This window comes from Pseudophryne corroboree, chromosome 3 (assembly GCF_028390025.1).
Source record: "Pseudophryne corroboree isolate aPseCor3 chromosome 3, aPseCor3.hap2, whole genome shotgun sequence".
In the NCBI taxonomy this organism is placed as follows: domain Eukaryota; kingdom Metazoa; phylum Chordata; class Amphibia; order Anura; family Myobatrachidae; genus Pseudophryne; species Pseudophryne corroboree.
This window is the reverse complement of record NC_086446.1, coordinates 194369740-194388625: the sequence shown is the minus strand read 5'-3', so window position 1 is coordinate 194388625 and position 18886 is coordinate 194369740. Positions and strand designations below refer to the sequence as shown.

The window sequence follows — 18886 nt, the reverse complement described above, 5'->3', positions numbered from 1 at the left end:
CCTGGAAGATATGTTGCAGTATTTAGTGTGCTGCATCTCTTTATAGTGGTGTTTACCGGGGCCATTAATGTCAATTCCCATCTAGTAAACCGTGCTGATGAGACGTGTCTGGTTTGGGCAGAATTCAGCAAGGCTGACACTGCATGGGGCGTATGGATTGTGAGGTTGTGTCCTAGCACTACATCTTCGCTTTTCGTAACTAGCAATGCTATTGCTGCAACACTTCGCAAGCATGTGGGGAGGGATCGCGCTACCGTATCTAGCTGAGCGCTGTAGTAAGCTACCGGTCTGCTGGCATCACCATGCTACTGGGTTAAAACACCTGCTGCGCAACCAGCACTCTCTGTTCCGTACAGCTCAAAGGGTTTCCCATAATCTGGCATACCTAATGCCGGTGCCTGCGTTAGGCACTGTTTAAGTCTCTCAAATGCCATCTCAGATTCGTCTGTGTGCGAAATCCGATCAGGTTTGCTTGATGAGACCATCTCCTGCAAAGGTAAGGCCAGTATGGAAAAACCTGGGATCCAGTTACGGCAATACCCACACATTCCTAAAAACGTTCTAATCTGTTGCTGGGTTTGTGGCAGGGTCATGTCACGAATTGCTTGAATTCTATCAGCGGTGAGGTGTCTCGGTCCTTGTGTCAGACAGTATCCCAAATACTTCACCCGGGCCTGGCATAATTGTAATTTGTCCTTGGAAACCTTGTGTCCTGTGTCTGAAAGATGAAACAAGAGTTGTTTCGTATCTCTCAGGGACGCTTCCAGTGAATCTGAACACAGTAGTAAATCATCCACATACTGTATCAATACTGATCCACTCTCTGGTTGGAAAGACTGTAAACAATCATGCAAAGCTTGTGAGAAGATACTTGGACTGTCTATGAAACCTTGTGGTAAGCGAGTCCATGTGTATTGAACTCCTCTGTATGTGAATGCGAATAAGTATTGACTGTCGGGGTGCAGAGGTACCGAGAAGAAAGCGGAGCAGAGGTCAATCACAGTGAAAAATTTGGCAGTGGGAGGGATTTGCATAAGGATGACAGCTGGATTTAGCACATTGACTCTCAACTATTTTGTTGATCCCTCTTAGATCCTGCACTAATCTGTAACCCCTCCCCCCACTCTTTTTAACAGGGAAGATGGGACTATTGGCAGTGCTGGACGTCCTTACCAGAATGCCCTGTTGTAGCAAGCGCTCTATTACAGGGTAAACTCCTAACTCCACCTCTGGCTTCAGAGGGTATTGTGGGATATTTGGAGCTATCCTACCATCTTTTACTTGCACAACTACTGGGGCTACATTTGCCATCAATCCAGTGTCTTGTCCGTCCTTGGTCCACAGTGACTCTGGTATCTGGGAAGTCATTTCTTCTACCCTGGACGGACACCTATTTACAATAACAGTGTGTGACATTAATCTTGTTGGGGAGTCTAGCATATCTTGTGCTTCCTGAGCGTGGTTTTCGGGTATGTCCAAGAACACACCTTCAGGAGTACAGTATATGACGCATCCCATTTTGCACAGTAAATCTCTCCCTAGGAGATTAGTCGGAGCCGATGCAGCCAACAGAAAAGAGTGTTTGGTATGCAAAGGCCCTATCGTAATCTCTGCTGGTTTGCTTAAAGGATATTGTCGTACTACTCCTGTTACTCCCATGGCTGGAATTGTTTTACCAGTGGTTCTCATGCCCACGGTCGAATTTATCACTGACTTGGCCGCCCCCGTATCTACAAGGAAATTTAGAGATTTACCAGCTACATCAATTGTGACCTCGGGTTCACTTCCAAGGCTCGCAATCAATTTCACTGGCTGCAGATTACAGGTGTGGCCCCACCCCTATGGTGTGTGGTGACCTCCCTGTATCGCACTGGCAGCTATTACTTGTTAAGGGGGTAAATGGGAACTGTCGGAGACTTGCCAGTCTCTCCTTGGGGGATACCTTCTTGTTTCCCCTGCATGTGGCTCATAACTCCGTCTCTGCGGTCCTCGATCCCAATTTCGTGTGTCATGTCGTTGTCTAGGGTTTCGGTATGAGTGTTGTATGTTTTTACTTTTACAGTCTCGTGCAAAATGTCCGTCTTTATGACAGCAATAACAAGTTACCACATTTGACTTACCCACAGGGGTCTGAAACTTATGCTGAGGTGGCCTTGTGGTCAGGGCCTGTATACTTACGGCCATTAACTTATCACTCTGTGACTCCCTGTGTCTGGTGATATTCCGATCATGATCAATAGCGGCCTCTCTCAAAGTAGCCACCGACAAACCTCGCCAACATGGTTGGGTGGTCTATACCCTCGTCCTCAATACTTCCTTTAAACCATCCATTAACACAGATACTGCTACTTCTCTATGATTTAAATTTGTTTTAATGTCTTCTATCCCTGTATACTTAGCCATTTCCTGCAGTGCCCGATGAAAATAATCATCCGCTGTTTCTCCCTCCTTTTGCTTGATGGAGAAAATTTTGTTCCATTTAGCAACAGCTGGGAAATATACTCCCAGCTGCAAATTAATTCTTTTCACATTATCTTGATTGTACTCCTCAGTAAGGGGTACTTCTTCATGTAGTCTACAGTCAGTTATAAAACTCGCTGAGTCGACATTGGAGGGTAAACATGCCCTCAGCAATGTCCGCCAATCTTTGTTGTTGGGCTCTACCGTATGTCCTAGCTCTCTAATGTACTTCTGGCTTGCAACTAGATCTTTCCTAGGATCAGGGAATTCAGACACCATTGATCTTAATTCCGCTCGGGAAAAGGAGCAGTGCATGGTGATGTTTCTGATAGGAGTGGCTCCTAAAGTGTCAGTTTTCCCATTTGGTACTGCAATTACCCTGACAGGATTTAGTTCAATAACGTCCTTCTGAGTAGATTCTACAACATGTGGTGTAATGGTTTCAGCATAATGTACAGTGCCGTACTTACCGGTTGATACGACCTCACCTGTCCCTCCGCTAGGGGCCTTTGATACTACTCTTACGGGTTGGGCCGTGCCCACTGTTGTTTCTGCTATGGTGGCTGCTAGAGAGAGTGCCAATATTGTTGTTGGCTCATCCTCTTGGTCACAATCCTGGGGAAAGTTTAAAACAGGGTACAGCTTGCACGGATTAGTATTTGCATCAGTAATCTTAGTTACATTATTCTTAACATTTATACAGTTACTAAGTGCATGTTTATCATACACCAGTGTGTCATTCTCTGCAACCACTTTCTCTCCCGTTATGTATGGTGGCGGTGGCTATCAGTTTTCTGATAGGGTTAGATCCAGCCGCTTGAGCCAATCCTCTCTGTATTTCACCCTCCTGTTGCCATAACTGTAAATAGTCATAATGCTTGATCCGTCTCTTTGCAGATTTAATGAGACATATCCTTCTCCTTAGATTGTGTAACACCTCTGGGCTAAAACTGCCCACCCATGGGAACTTTTCCCCATCATGCACAGTCATTCTTTCCCATTCTTTGCACAAAACCTCTGTGTGTGAACCGTATTTTTCACACATGATATACCTTGCCGACCCTGTTGGCCGGTTTACTACATCAACCGGAACCATGGTTGATCGCCCCCTACCTGAACAACTGGCCCCCATCTTTGCAGGTGTTGGCTTCACTACCTCTGACCTTCAAATCAGGGTCTTCAGCGAACCCTTACAAAAACCAAGATGTCCGGGGTAGGCCGACGGTGAAACTTTACCGAGTACCTTCACAAACTCTCACCCACATTGGCCAATACTGCAATCACTGACTCAGAGCTGCTGTACCCAACCTAGGGCCCCTATAAACCTTTATTTCTGGGGCGTTGTGGGAGTAGGTTACCCGTCCCCAGCAAGTATCAGTTGTTAGAGAATTCCCGAGTGACCAGCGAACCTCCCTTAAAATAAAATAAAAATTTCACAAATCACGTTAGAATGTACAAATAGCGTTTATGACCCCTCTAGCGTACGCAAACGGTACTGGGTCAAGTTACTAACTAATGCACACAATTACGTGCGGTACAATCGTACTGCACATAAGCAACTAATCTTATGTACGGAACGACCAGTGGAATCGAAAATTGCGGCTGCGAATTCCTTCAGCCGGAGCTTAATGGCCTATATGGGTACTGCACCAACCCTTCCTGGTGTTGTGCTTCTTGACTCTATCTATAGCGGACTTCCTAGTCTGCTGTACCTAGACCTCCTGGTCTGTCTCTCTGGACCTCCTGGTCCGTGACCTCCTGGTCTGTGTCTAGACCTCCTGGTCTGTGACCTCCTGGATTGTGTCTACAGTAGACTTTTTACTCTGCTATACTCTAATGCTCCTATATATGTTTAACAAGGGATGCCTCCCAAGCCACCACACGCCGTCACTTTCGTGTATGTCCTCACGAGAACTCGACTTCTACATTCCAATCAAAAATGAAAGAATACTTATATATGTATACACACACTTTCACCTCATATACACTTCACTTTCGTTTCTGCGCAGAAATCCCTTTCATTCAGTAACACAGTCTAGTCCAGAGGAGTTGCAACTTAGAGAAGGATCTTTTAGCTTAAAATTTTGGACACTGAGATTGACTTGCGCTATTATCGCGTTGCCTCCTTTTCGCCAATTTAAAACAATACTATCGTGTGATTTGTATCATGTGGGCGTACCCAGACGCTCCGTTGCGTAAATACGCTCCGTGCGTCGGCCCTTGCGTCGCGTACGCTAGTCTCACCCTTTTGTTAGAGACACGTGTACGCCGGCCAGATATGTCCACAGAAATACAATTAACACGTTTATATCAATGTAGATGATCTTTAACTGTAATCATCTACCGAGCACCACACAGGTCTTTCCTTATATCTTTAGGCAAAGCTGTGTGCGTGTTTTACAAATTACCTCTTAATGTATTATTTTTATTTTTAACTATCAATAGCAACAAATCTTTCTCAGCACATTATCAATTATGAAATGGCAACCAGGAGAGTGATGTGAAAATACACAAATGAAAAGAAATGCAGATGTATGCGTGCATGCGTACGCAAGACAGAAATAAAACAGTTTAAAAAGACAATAGCGTATTGTTCTTACCTCCGGTTCCGGATTCCACCAGCACTCCTATAACATAGCGAAACAGACGCTTATCTAGCCAGCACTACTGCCTTCCCGCCCTTGCTGACAGATAACGTCTGTTTTCGTTAGTGTGGATATGTGGAGGACGGACGAGCCCCCAATTGATAATGCTGATTTGATTACCTTATAACCTTCACTATATACAGGTAAGAGACTCAGTACGCAATTGGCGTATGGGGTACCGTAAGGGTACGCACTTAGCGTAGCATACGCTCGGCCGTGATCGAGACGCACATGCGACACGCTCGCTCACAGCTTAATGCGTGGTGTCGAGCACGCTATAGGCGGTCGACTACCGTAATGCTATGCTACCAGCGTAGCGGACGCTCGAGTCCACGAGGAGAACACAAGCGGCGCACACGCTCACGGGATGACACTCAGTAAACCTTGAATGCAACACACAGAAAGGATACTCTTATACTGTAAACCTTGTACTGAAATACTGTAGCGATGTAACGCTGCTTAACCTTGTTAATGCTAAAGCTGCTTGAGCGATTGAGACGCTCCTATTACCCACAGTAATGTAATAAACACACAATACCTTGCTAAGGTTCCAACACCTTTACTAACAATGTCTAGCTGATGTAAAAAGAATACAGTTAACAATTCAAACACTACAGTCTAACATCAATATCTAAGCAGAATCACTACACATAAATATACAATAGCGTCACAATATTATACAATAACAGAGTGAGAGAGAGAGAGAGAGAGTATGGCCAATACAATCAGGGAACAAGTTGATTACAGATAATAACTTACACACACTGGGAACGATCGCTGCGCAGCTTCTGGTACCAGCTCCAAGTTAGTCAAGATGAAAACCGTTTGTGGAGAGTCAGAGAGAGCTGCCCAGGCTGGCTGATCTTATATACACTGCATACAGTACACTACAAAAGGACCTATAATCTCATTGTTCATTGGACACAGGAATGTCTCTTTGCACTGTAACAAAAGGTCATAGGTGGATTTGAACAGGTGGGCTGTGGCTATTACAAACTGCTCAGGTGGGAGGGAATTGCCGGATTCCCGCCGCATGGATAATGGACTGCAAATATAAGAAATGTCCAGAAACTACTAACGGCCATAACTATACGCAGGAGTGATTAATCTTTTCCTAACCAACACCGGATTATTGCTATTAAAATACTCTTCGGTTAGGTACCAGACACCACTGTTCAACCTTAATCAGACCCTTTGTACCACGTAAAGAGGGATTCCCAAGTCCGTGAACAAGTCACATTAAACAAATTTACAGTTATCATTAAGGGGAACATTACCTATAAAACCTGCTATATGGATCTATTAAGTAACGATTGAGTCGCCCGCTAGACGCACACGAACTCTACCGTAAATGCACATACCATGCGCTCGAGCGCACGCCCGTAGAGGTGCCGTCACGCAATTGCGAATATGTGCACGCACGCCAGAGAGAGTGCATGTGCAGTGGGCAAGCGCATGAGGTGAATATATGGCAACGTGTAGCATGATATTTTTCTGACTATGACACATATTTCCATATTTAAATTATTATAACTTTATGGATTACAAACACTACACAATTATGACATTGCTGTGATTTGTTAATGGGCAAAAGATGGCTGACATGTACTGTGAATATAAAATATATCATTAGAAGTGTATGACTTATAAAAGCCACAAAATTAGGGGTTAGTGTTGTAGCATACTTCTTTCTCAGGTACGTACGTACGCACTGGTAAGGCATGTCAGTGGTTTGTAGCTATTTTTCAGCAACAGTAAGCTCACATTTACTCTCTAAAACACACACCTCAGATGTTAGCTATGACTGTTATATATACTGTTTTAACTAAATTATTTACAAAAAATGTTCCTCAAAAATATTGTGGCCTTTCATGAGTTTGTGTTTTATTAACATCAGTAAAAATGTTTTATGTAATTCCAAAAAAAACATGATAATAAAGAAATTAATCTCATTTCAGATTATTTAGAAACAGAACAATATATTTATACTTTTTAAGGGGAAAAAGCAAAAAAATATATGTTGGTCCCAGAAATCCACTTTTCAAAGGCTATTCGGTATTATGTTGGGAAAAGGGGAAAGAATGAAAAGCAAAATTTATATTTTTTTTAGTATGTGACATTCATTGTGTTATAATCAACAACAGTTTGAATATGAGTTTGTTAAAGCACATTACATGGCTAATTTTGCAGGTTAAATAGCATGCTGTTACCATGGCAACAACCGTGACTACTGAATCAGCAACTCTGCTTCAATACTGGCTAGCATCATTCTCCTTGGAGTTAGGAATATATAAATGCGCAACTAGCCTTTTGGAATCTAATGGTAGTTTGTTGCAAACATCTCAGGCTACTACAAACTGAAATGTCCTGTATGTACATTAACTAGAGATGTGCACCAGAAATTTTTCGGGTTTTGTGTTTTGGTTTCGGTTCCGAGGCCGTGTTTTGGATTCGGACGCGTTTTGGCAAAACCTCCATGAAAATTTTTTGTCAGATTCGGGTGTGTTTGGATTCGGGTGTTTTTTTACAAAAAACCCTCAAAAACAGCTTAAATCATAGAATATAGGGGTCATTTTGATCCCATAGTATTATTAACCTCAATACCCATAATTTCCACTATTTTTCAGTCTATTTTGAACACCTCACAATATTATTTTTAGTCCTAAAATTTGCACCGAGGTCGCTGGATGACTAAGCTTTGCAACCCAAGTGGCCGACACAAACACCTGGCCCATCTAGGAGTGGCACTGCAGTGTCAGACCGGATGGCACTTAAAAAAATTGGCCCCAAACAGCACATGATGCAAAGAAAAGAGAAAAACAGGTGCACTGTGGTCGCTGGACAGCTAAGCTAAGCAACACAAACACCTCAATATCACAGGAATTATTTGTTCTAATCAATGGTATTATTGGTCCAAATCACTGGAAGAAAATGACAAAATCACTGGAATTATTTGTTCTAATCAATGGTATTATTGGTCCAAATCACTGGAAGAAAATGGCAAAATCACTGGAATATTTCATTCTAATCAATGGTATTATTGGTCCAAATCACTGGAAGAAAATGACAACATCACTGGAATTATTCGTAAACATTTGTAGAACGTCGCTACTTTCTGATTACAGAAATGCTTAGATCAGTGATGGCTAACCTTGACACTCCAGCTGTTGTTGAACTACACATCCCAGCATGCACTGCATCAGTTTTAGCATGGTCAAATAACAAAACTGTAGCAGGGCATGCTGGGATGTGTAGTTCAACAGCAGCTGGAGTGTCAAGGTTAGCCATCACTGGCTTAGATATTCCTGCGAATCCACAATTCCTTCCCAGAGGAAGAAGACATTGAGAAACCGTTGTTTGAGAACGTTTGTTCTCTTTCCCTTACAAAGGAACAAACCACTTTCCAAGAAGACTGACGTTTTTGGGATTATGGAGACATAATGTTTTTGAATATAAATCCTAAAGCAGGTGGTGTATTAGAGCAAAAGAGTGCAATAGACCAGCCATGCAGTTTCTGAAATATTATGACAAAATGTTACTGTATTTCATAAGCACTCATTCCTAACTCTGCTAAGTACTGTTTGGTATACTGTATCTGGCTTCCATGAGGTAGTTGTCAATTATTTCAGCTTCCATTGACCTTTTTGAAAGCGGTAGAAGTTATCAATTCTTTTTTATTTTTTATTTTTTTCCCCTATTTTTTTTCCCTGCATAGCCCAGTAAAATGTTGCAATGCTAAGTATTGATTTGTGCCTTCTGGGGGTCCACTTCTTCATCAAACCCAGCAAAATCTCATCCTAACCCTCTGTTCCACGTTCTTTATGTACACCATCTGTGTCACCTATGTCTGTCTACCCCTCCCCTTTAGATTGTAAACTCTCACGAGCAGGGCCCTCTTCCCTCATGTGCTTATTCTTTGTCTTACTTTAATAATCTTCAACTATACCACATCCAGCAGTCTTCTGCCACCTGATACTTATTCCAGTGTCATCTGCTGATGTAACTATGTGTATTTACACTGTACTTATCCTATACTGTCATCAACTGTAAGTTGCTGTTTTCCTGTTTGATTATTTATGTGCTGCAGAACCCTTGTGGCGCCATATAAATAAAGGATAATAATAATAATATAGGGTGTATAATCCCCAGGTGTATCTCACACATCACACAGTAGAGTATATAGGGTGTATAATCCCCAGGTGTATCTCACACATCGCTCAGTACAGATTACAGGATGTATAATCACCAGGTGTATAACACACGTCGCACAGTACAGTATACATAGTCATACTGGTCACAACAATACAGCAGATATTGAGCACTGATCAGGATACTAGAAGTGACACAGAGCTGCAAGAAACAGCAATGGCCTACTGTACTGTATTGTACTATATATGTATACTGCTGGTCACCAAAATGCTGCACTGTCCTACTATATACTGCTCACAAAATGCAGCACAGATATGGAATGGATACTTGCAGTGACACAGAGCTGCAAGATACAGCAATGGCCTACTGTACACAACTATATACTGTTGGGTCGCCAAAATGCTGCACTGTAATACTATATATACTGCTCACAAAAAAGCAGCACAGATATGGGATGGATACTTGCAGTGACACGGAGCTGCAAGATACAGCAATGGCCTACTGTACACAACTATATACTGTTGGGTCACCAAAATGCTGCACTGTAATACTATATATACTGCTCACAAAAATACAGCACAGATATGAAATGGATACTTGCATTTCGAGAGACGAAAAGAAAAACACAGTCGCTTTCATCACCACCTACAGTCAACACGAGAGAACTATAAGGAATTCGCTTAAAAAGCATTGGAACATTCTTCTTATGGACACAGTACTAAAAGACATCCTACCGCCCGAACCAACACTCATTTTTACAAAATCAAGAAACCTGAAGGACCACCTGGCACCCAGCATGATAAAGGAGAAACCTACCCAAAGTGTCCCGATGATGAAATGTGTAGGATCTTTTAAGTGTGGGAAATGTAACATATGTAAATATCTACATCGGAATAGAAAAACCTTCAGAGATATGGAAGATAAGAAAGAGTACACTATTAAACATTTTATGAACTGCAACACCACGTCCGTGATTTACCTATTGGAATGCACCTGCAAAATGAAGTACGTAGGCAAGACCAAGAGACCTTTGAAAATAAGGATCCAGGAACACATTAGGAACATTAAGAATAAGGTGGAGAGCCATACAGTTTCCAGACATTTCACACTACAACATAATTCCAATCCAGAGGATTTCACGTTTAAGGCGATCGAGCATGTGGATCTGGGTGAGAGAGGAGGTGACCTTGCAAACAAACTCTCAAGATGAGAAATGTACTGGATATTCCAGCTACAGACCCTGCAACCTACTGGTCTAAACGAAGGATATGAGATTGCACCTTTCCTGTGAGGTGCAGCATCCTCCATTATCCCTTTCTATGTTATCTTGCTCCTCACGCTTTCACAATTCCCTCTAGTTCTAGCAAACACAATGTTGCACTTTAATGAATAAATTAATAAGCCACTTGATCTCGAGTGTTATTAAGCGATCGGGTCCCCGGTGTTACGATGTCTCATACGTGTGTACAGTCAAACCACACTGGCACGCCCAATCTCGTCCGATCTTGGAAGCTAAGCAATGTTTCGGGCCTGATCAGTACCAGGGAGGGGGACTACCTGGGAAGATCAGGTACTGTAAGGAGTGACAAAAGGACGTCAAGCCAACTGGTGGGCGATCAAGTATCTTTTGGCATCTTCATGGCTAAAAAAGTCTTTTAGAAATAGGTTGATTAATTTTGGATGATCTTTGAATTATTTTTCAGCTAATTTTAAAATAATTGGTTTTTGATAAATAGGGAATTGATCAATATATTATCTAAATTATTTGGTCCTACTTTGGCACATAATATATCTCCTTGATATATTTGTTTACATTATGTGCTGAAATGATACATTGCAAATGCGTGCAAAATACAGCCGTGTTAATTGCAGTATACATATGTGGTTTAGGCACACCCACTTCACCGTAGATTCACCTGAGAGATCCCTGAAGAGATTTAAATAGATCACTGCATTGTACATATATAATTACGTTTAAACACATAACTAATACAGCTCTTGTATATTAGCCTATGGGTTAATATGATATTGGCTATTGTCTGTTTTATGATAAGAAACTCCAATATAAAGTTTACTACCAATTGTTTATTTTTTATTTTGCATGGAAACTATTAAGTGCAAGAAATATGGGTTTTCTAAACTCCATCAAAATGGCCACCGCAATTCCTATGAGCCCTATGGACTTTCCCCACAAAGAAATGGCCGCCGTGGAAACACACCCCGAACTTGGACTGATGAAACACAAGAGCCCATGCTGACTAGAGATGAGCGGGTTCGGATTTAACGCCAGAATTAACGCCAGTTCGGTTTTATCCGGATTTTTTTCTATTGGCTATCCAAAACACGTGACACCCGTGAGCCAATAAGATGCCGTTTTGAGAACCGAGTAAATCCGAGTAAAACCGAGTAAAACCGAACCCGCTCATCTCTAATGCTGACACAGGCACAGAGACCGGGATTCGTCGCCGGCGCATGCGCAGATGCACACAGGAAGTGGGGCGGAAGTGCCCGAAGTCACGTGACCCGCAACCTCCGTCACCGGAAGTGTGGCGGAAGTGCAGCAATTTACTGTTCAACACCTTTCCACACGTTATTTAAACAATTTTGGGACTTAGAAACCACCCATTTTAGATGTAAATATGCCCTTGATGATATTTACTGACTGCTGCCATGTGTTGAATTCACTATCATGTTTATTTTTATGTGAGATTTCTAAATTGAATCACCTGACCAATTGTGATGTCACAACCCCTATGCTAGTATGTAGGGGTATAAATAGGCTTGAGAAATCATTCTGTCCCTACCCTTTGAAGAAGTCTGAAGTGACGAAACGCGTTGAGTTCCCTGCACTGACCCCCTGCCTATTTTTAAGTTAAGTCGGATCTCCTACCTTGCATTGAGATTTTATATGCTTTTATTTGTGCTATAGATCTCTTATATATTATATATTTTATATAGTATACATTTTTTTTTTTATCCTTCATACATTATTAAAACTGGTTTAATTTTATATATATCTTTTTTGGCTCATAAATTTGTATTTTTTAGTAAGCACTTTTCAACAACACAGGTCGCCGGAACCCTTATCCCCCCCTTTTTCCAAATATATATATATATATATATATATGTGTGTATATATATATATATATATATATATATATATATATATGTATATATACATATATATATAGGGAAATGTAAAGATTGTGGCACTCACGGGACTGGGAAACAATCACAGGCTAAAACCACATCCTAGCAGCACACTCCATGATGCAGTAAACTCATGTCAATATTTCCTTTTCATGTTTTAAAATTTCATCAGGACAACATAAAATACAAGCTTCTTACCATAAATAGGGTATAAGAGGAGAAAAAAGACCCCCACCGGAACTATCACTTCACCGCACGTCTCTGCTGTCGGGGCTCAATGACGCTACAGCTTGCGCGATGTGCTCCAGTCTGCGCCGCTGCCATGGCAACCAGCCAGCATGCGCTAGAAACGGATAATGAAGGACACCATAGTAAATAAACATGCAGTTCAGCTACAAGAGCACTAGATGGCAATAGAGAGACCCATAGAAATGTCCAAATACATATTAATATCAATCAATTATGAAAGGTATACATTAAGATAGTTACTCTAAATTCAGAGACAAGAGACTTTAAATTCCACCAGGAGAAATAATTACAGGTGAATGCGAAAATTGGAGTTATCCAATACAATTAACAAATATTACTGTAAACACATTCACAGAAAGCATCCCAGATTGTTAACCTCATTAAGCCCAAGGGGGAGGGGGGGCACAGTTTGCAGTAAATGGATCCAACAGGCTTCCATTTGTGATAAATGTATGTCCCTGTCCCCACCTCTAATGCTAGGTGGCGCATGATCGATGATCTTATATCGTAATGTCGCCAGTGTATGTTTGGCTTCCATGAAGTGCTGGGCAACTGGTTGTTCTTGTGGCTTAGCTTTGAGTGCATGCCTAATTGCCTGGCGGTGGAGTGCCATTCTCTCCCTGGACAATCTAATTGTCTTTCCAACATACATAAGCCCGCAAGGACAGCGTATAAAATTTATAATATGAATACTTAAGCATGATACCACATGCCTTAGTTTGATCTCCACTCCAGTGTGCAGGTGTGAGAATGAATCACTTTCCATATATCAACAAGTGATGCACCCAAGGCACTGATAGCACCCCAGTGGTTTCGTCAGAAAATGTTGTGGTTGAGTATTGCCTAATCCAGAAATGACATTACGTACTAGTAAATCACGGAGATTACTTGTCCTCATAAAACTAGGCATCAAACTAGTGCCTTTCAAGCTCTTTAGATCCGTGTCACTGGTAATGATTGGCAACAATTGCTTGCCCAACTTCATATTAGTACTAATATACGGATGATACTGCTGCACAAAGGGTATCCTCTGGCTGGTGTCCTTTCTTGACAATGATGTCTGTAGAGCGTTGGTAAGTCGGGTAGACAAGGCCTCTGATTTTAATTTTCTCAATTGTGTGATATCATAACCTCTGGTTTGAAATTTTAGGGACATTTCATCAATCCATGCCTCAGACTTTTTACTATCGTCTCAGATCCTCACTGCTCTTAAAAACTGTGAACGGCGAAGACTGTTGGTCAATGACTTGGGATGCTGATTGTCTGATCTTAATATAATTCTAGGGAGGGGCCTTAAGACTGCACACCTGTAGCTGCCAGTAATGTGAGATGCTACCTACTGAGACTTGTAGATCTATAGAAAAAGGGGGTGGGGGTTGTAGGTGCACTATCTCTAGCATTACTGATATCATACAGCTTAGCATATAATAAATAGTGGAGTTTGGTTATGTATTGATCAATGCATGTAGCTGCACCCCCGCGGCAAGGGTCTCCACTCTGCTGCAGTACCTAACACTATAGGGGTTCAAACCTAGGGCACGAGATCCCCCCAAAACTACCACAGACAAGCGCCCACAGGGTATCACAGGGAATGATTATGTTTAGTGATAATGATAAGGAATAGGTGCATAATACGCATAATACGCAGAATCTTTTATTCTATCTTTCTGCAAGTAGGAACTGCAAGACTTACTCATGAGAGTTTAACTTCCTTTATGGTTGAAGTCTGAGCAATTGTCAATGCCAGACCCTTAACTTCAGTTTCTAATGACCCAGGAGATCCACTTCTGCTTACCGCTGCCACTCTTCTTACTCAAAAGACTGGGATTACCTATGCTCCTTCTGGAGAATTAAACACCAAAGACTTGTTCATACGTCAATGGAGACAAGTTCAGAGCCTTGCAAACACCTTTTTGGACAGGTGGAAAAAACAGTATGTCTCTATATTGTAGCCAAAAAGCTAACCTAAAACCAGGTAACATTGTGCTCGTTAGAGATGGTCAGTCACAACGCAATGAGTGGCCTTTAAGTCTTGTCACCAAAACATTCCCAAGCCAGGGCCGAAACTGGGATTTTTGTCACCCGGGGCAAGGTAGTCATTTGACCCCCCCCCCCCCCCCCCCACAAAAAATAAATAAAATATTTTACAATAAATAAATAAAAACAATAAAATAAAATAAAATAAATAAAAAATAAATGAATAAAATATATATATATATATATATATATATATATATCTCTTTCAGAACTTTTTTTACCTGAAAAACTGCCTTTTCTAACATAAATTTCATATCCAGGAAAAAGTGTCCCCATTTTACACAGTACGACAGGCAAGTGTCCCCATTCCCCATTTTACACATTGCGGCAGACAGGTGTCCCCATTTTACACATTGCGGCAGGAAAAAGTGTCCCCATTTTACACATTGCGGCAGGAAAAAGTGTCCCCATTTTACACATTGCGGCAGGCACAGGTCCCCATTTTACACAGTACGCTGGCAAGTGTCCCCATTTTACACATAGCGGCAGGCACAGGTCCCCATTTTACACAGTACGCTGGCAAGTGTCCCCATTTTACACATTGCGGCAGGCACAGGTCCCCATTTTACACATTGCGGCAGGCACAGGTCCCCATTTTACACAGTACGCTGGCAAGTGTCCCCATTTTACACATAGCGGCAGGCACAGGTCCCCATTTTACACAGTACGCTGGCAAGTGTCCCCATTTTACACATTGCGGCAGGCACAGGTCCCCATTTTACACAGTACGCTGGCAAGTGTCCCCATTTTACACATAGCGGCAGGCACAGGTCCCCATTTTACACAGTACGCTGGCAAGTGTCCCCATTTTACACATTGCGGCAGGCACAGGTCCCCATTTTACACATTGCGGCAGGCACAGGTCCCCATTTTACACAGTACGCTGGCAAGTGTCCCCATTTTACACATAGCGGCAGGCACAGGTCCCCATTTTACACAGTACGCTGGCAAGTGTCCCCATTTTACACATTGCGGCAGGCACAGGTCCCCATTTTACACAGTACGCTGGCAAGTGTCCCCATTTTACACATAGCGGCAGGCACAGGTCCCCATTTTACACAGTACGCTGGCAAGTGTCCCCATTTTACACATAGCGGCAGGCACAGGTCCCCATTTTACACATAGCGGCAGGCACAGGTCCCCATTTTACACATAGCGGCAGGCACAGGTCCCCATTTTACACATTGCGGCAGGTGGTGGAGGGAGAGAGAGAGAGAGGAAGGGAGAGGGGCTGACTTACATTTGAAGCGGTTCTCGACGCTCTTCAGCCGCCTCTCCCTCCTCGTCTGCGCGGCTCCGGGCTCCCCCTTCTCCCTCCTCCGGCGGGGTTTCGTGGAATGACGCGTTTGCGCCGTGACGTCACGACGCAATCGCGTCATTCCGCGAAACCCCGCCCCCCGAGCTGGGCACTCGGGAGAAGGCGGTTTAAAAGTAAGTGCCACGGCGGGTGTTAGGGGGTCTCGGCGCCCCCTCCAATCTGGCGCCCAGGTTGCCTGCCCCCCTAGCCCCCCCTAGTTTCGGCCCTGCCCAAGCAAGGAGGGGAAAGTCAGCAAGGTTGATGTCAAGATGTATAAGCAAGGAGAGACTAAGTTGTTCCTCAGACAAGTATTTGAATTGTTCTTACTGTTACCTTCTTAGGATCTGAAATGTGGTATCAGTGATATCAGTGTCATGCCTTCCAGCATAGTTTTGTTTAAATCCATTTGTTTCTGTGTCACAATAACCTGCATAACAAACTTCTTCTAATGGTCAGCACAGAAAATCTCAAAGTTGTCTGTTCTATTTTGTACCTCCTAACTTGTTGTAGTTAGCTAGCTATGCATGCTGGTTCAAGGGAGCTGTGAGTAGCCATTTTCTATTCATACATGGACAGAGACACATTGGATATACCCATCCTATAGCTGGCAATTTTACTAGATGGTGAGTTAATGACTCTAATCATGTCAACATAGGCTTTTTTAGTCAGCCAGACATGCTAGCTATATTGGTAGCACTACAATTTATGTTCGTACATGTAATACCAGTTAGGTTTGTATACTCATGTCACATGTATGCTTGAGTGCTCTTTTCACATGCATATTGTAATTGCATCTTATTGTTTTATTCAGTTTTACCACTTTCATCACAATTGTATTACATCATCTCATCATTTCAAATACTTTTATGATTCCTTTTACTAAATAATAAACACTGTTCTTCAGACATCGCTTCTGAAAGGATTATCGAAAAGTAAAAGGCGGTTATACTGTAGGCTTCGAATTTGCTTCAAGTACTGTAGCTTAGTGAGAGGCTGAACAGAGAGGCTTCACTAAAAATGTACTTCAGCTAGAGCACAAAAACATAACATACAGTATGACAGAACTTATCCCCATGGTAGCCCAGTACAAATGAGAGATCACATGTGTACACTATTATTGGAATGAATAGGACCACTTTAATTGTCAGAGCAAGGGCGTAGCTACCATAGGTGCAGGCAGTGCAGCTGCTATGGGGCCCAGAGCTGAGAGGGGCCCACCTACCATGTCAAAATTACATGTGTTATATACAATTTTCGCCATTGGGTGGTAAGTAGGGTTCCTTTCAAACTTTTTCTTTGGGGCCTGCAATATATCTAGTTATGCCCCTGGACCTGCTCATTGTAGTGTGGTATAAAATGAACTGGAAGGCATTCTAATGTTATATAATATGAACTTGGGGACTGTAATGAGGCACAGTATTAACTCTAAATATCAATGTGAATTGGGGGTACTGTGTGGCATATTGTGTACTGGCATCTCTGAAATGTGACATATATTGAACTTAAGCACTTACACGATTCTTAAAAGAAACTAGGGCACTACTATGGGGCATAACATTAAATAAGGCTCTACTATGGTTCAGAAAATGAACTAGGGCACTATTATAGGGCATAAAATGAACAACTGCAGCAGAGAAGTGTCTTTCTAGAAACACTGGGACGGGGCCCCTTCAAAATGTTGCTATGGGGCCCACAAAATTCTGGCTATGTCCCTGTGTCAGAGCATGGAAGAATGTTATATATTGTACTATATTTAACTGTATCCTGAAATCACTGAGGATTTCAAAATGCCATCTAATGTCAGAATTAGAATTCTGGGACAAGATCTGATACTATAGTGTATATATCATTCAGGGTGCTGGGGGAAACAAATGCCTTTTTTTCTTGCTTAGAAATACTCCTCCCTTTCGAGCACCTGAATGATATCACTAAGCTAATTGAGCATCTACCAATATTAGTGATGTGCACCGGACATTTTTCGGGTTTTGCGTTTTGGTTTTGGATTCGGTTCCGCGGCCGTGTTTTGGATTCGAACGCGTTTTGTCAAAACCTCACCGAAATTTTTTTGTCGGATTCAGGTGTTTTTTTTCAAAAAACCCTAAAAAACAGCTTAAATCATAGAATTTGGGGGTCATTTTGATCCCATAGTATTATTAACCTCAATAACCATAATTTCAACTCATTTCCAGTCTATTCTGAACACCTCACAATATTATTTTTAGCCCTAAAATTTGCACCGAGGTCGCTGGATGGCTAAGCTAAGCGACACAAGTGGCTGATACAAAAACCTGGCCCATCTAGGAGTGGCACTGCAGTGTCAGGCAGGATGGCACTTCAAAAAAATAGTCCACAAACAGCACATGATGCAAAGAAAAAAAGAGGCGCAATGAGGTAGCTGTATGACTTAGCTAAACGACCCAAGTGGCCGACACAAACACCTGGCCCATCTAGGAGTGGCACTGCAGTGTCAGACAGGATGGCACTTCAAAAAAATTGTTCCCAAACAGCACATGATGTAAAGAAAAAGAGAGGCACTCCAAGGTAGCTGTGTGACTAAGCTAAGCGACACAAGTGGCCGACACAAATTCCTGGCCCATCTAGGAGTGGCACTGCAGTGTCAGGCAGGATGGCACTTCAAAAAAATAGTCCCCAAACAGCACATGATGCAAAGAAAAAAAGAGGCGCAATGAGGTAGCTGTGTGACTAAGCTAAGCGACCCAAGTGGCCGACACAAACACCTGGCCCATCTAGGAGTGGCACTGCAGTGTCAGACAGGATGGCACTTCAAATAAATTGTCCCCAAACAGCACATGTTGCAAATAAAAATGAAAGAAAAAAGAGGTGCAAGATGGAATTGTCCTTGGGCCCTCCCACCCACCCTTATGTTGTATAAACAGGA

At 42.4% G+C, this 18886-nt stretch overlaps 1 protein-coding gene and 1 pseudogene across 1 annotated transcript in view; one reads left to right on the top strand and one right to left on the bottom strand.

Moving 5' to 3' along the window:
* The window catches only part of LOC135055101 (pulmonary surfactant-associated protein D-like), a 455316-nt gene that overhangs the window by 262281 nt on the left and 174149 nt on the right, over positions 1-18886 (bottom strand). The window lies entirely within an intron of this gene.
* Positions 10717-10836, top strand: LOC134898444 (5S ribosomal RNA; annotated as a pseudogene).